Genomic DNA, 2,124 nt, shown 5'->3' on the forward strand with positions numbered 1-2,124 from the left:
ATTATAATTTAAAAAAAATCGGTTGTGAGAGAGTGAGTGTATGTAAAGAAAAGAGGGATGAAAAAGTGGTATAAAAGGTATCTTGGTCAATTTTTAAAATGATGTGATGATGTACAAAAATTACTCAAACAACTATAAATATTTCTAGAATAATTATTAAAAATAAACGAATAAATTTAATTAAAAAATTAGAGTAAATTTCAATTCTTGTATTTATAATTGTTTAAAGATTGTGATTTTCATTTCTATAATTAATAATTTATTGTTATTTATATTCTTATGATCATTGATTACAATTTTTTATTATTTTAATTTCTTATACTTTATATATAGTAATTAATTCAGGGATTAAAATAATAATAAATTATAAATAATTGAAATTATTAATAAATCACAAATACTAACATCTTAATTTACTCTTAAAATAAACAATTTTTTTATTTGTAAAAATAAAAAAGGTAAAGGTACATTACGATACCAAGCACCTGGCGGAGTCCGCAAGTGCCACCCACGTGCTCCTAATTCTTGCCATTTAAGTACGATGAAAATTACGTTTTCAAATTAATTTTTTTAATTGTTTTTTTAAGAATTTTTTCCATTACACGTGTTCAATAAACACATAATCAGAAATCAATGAAGTTCATTACGGTTTGTATCAGAATTTGGTTGAACTGAATGCAGATTCATGTAGATAATAGGAATTTGATCTCCTTTATTTATAGATCATGAAAATTAGAGACGGACCCATAAATTTTTTTAAACAGTGGTACCGTTTGACTATAAGAAAAAAAAAATATATGGAAAAAATTTCAAATAATGGTACCATTTGACTAAAAAAATAACACTAACATGATTCGAATTTGAGTCTGAGATGGAATAAAAGTCTTGCAAACAAACTCTACCAAATAAAACTTGTTTTCACTGTAGTTTCAAAATACATACAGTGGCATACAACAAATTAATACAGTTACACATTTCACGAACATAATTTTTTTTACCCTTCAACAGAGAAATAATACGGTGGCACGTGCCACCATATGCCTTACTCTAGGTACGTCCATGATGGAAACGTAGAACTCATCTCATAAGGGGTTGTAGTTTATCTATAAATAATAGAAGATATGCACTTATCTTATTGTTAATCAGACAATTAATTTAATGAATTGTCCTACTCACATTAGGAGATATATATATATATATATATATATATATATATCCAAATATGTAATTGGATTATAATTGATATAGAATTCTCTTCATAAATATAAATATTTATTCAATTATCCTTTAATATTTATTACGAATAATAATAAATTTCAATTTATTTTTAACATTGTTTAGTAACAACCTATAATTAAAAAAAAGTTCCATTAATGGTTTAGAATTTGTTTAATGAAAATGTTTAAAACTTTACTACCAGCCTTTTAAATACATTACATGACGCCTTTCGTTCGTAATTAAGATAATACACATGGACGATAATTTATTACAAGATTTCTGGTTTGGTTTTTGATTTATAATATTAATGTTGGAGATAAAAAAAACAAATCTAAACCCAAGAGGTGTTGAGGTGACATCATGAAAATTGAATATTAAGATGTTGGTGAATTGTGGTTGGTTTTGAGATATCTCACATTGGTGAGAAATTGAATGATTGGGATAAGGATGTGTGTATAAAAAATAATATGTGATTCATTTCATCAACTCAAGAGGCTTGACTCATAAGGTTATCTTATTTGGATGATCCTATTTTTGTAAAACAAATCTTATTATATAAAAATAAAAATAAATTATGTTTATAATCATATATATATATATATATATATATATATATATATATAGGGGAGCGTTCAAATAAAAACCACCTAATTTGTACAAACCGTACAAACTTCATTCAACTGATCATAATTTTTCATTTTGTTCATTTTTTTGTAATTATGAGAGGTTGATTAATCATTTTTATTGTGGATGATGTTAATCATGGATATTATCATCATCATTATTTTAATTTTAGAGAAATACATGAAACAGTTTCATTAATTTTAGAGAAATACATGAAACAGTTTAATTAAGTAGTATATGAAACAATTTCATAACCATATATGAAACAACTTCATCAAAAAA

This window comes from Cynara cardunculus (assembly GCF_001531365.2).
Source record: "Cynara cardunculus var. scolymus isolate 2C chromosome LG 15, CcrdV1, whole genome shotgun sequence".
Lineage (NCBI taxonomy): Eukaryota > Viridiplantae > Streptophyta > Magnoliopsida > Asterales > Asteraceae > Cynara > Cynara cardunculus.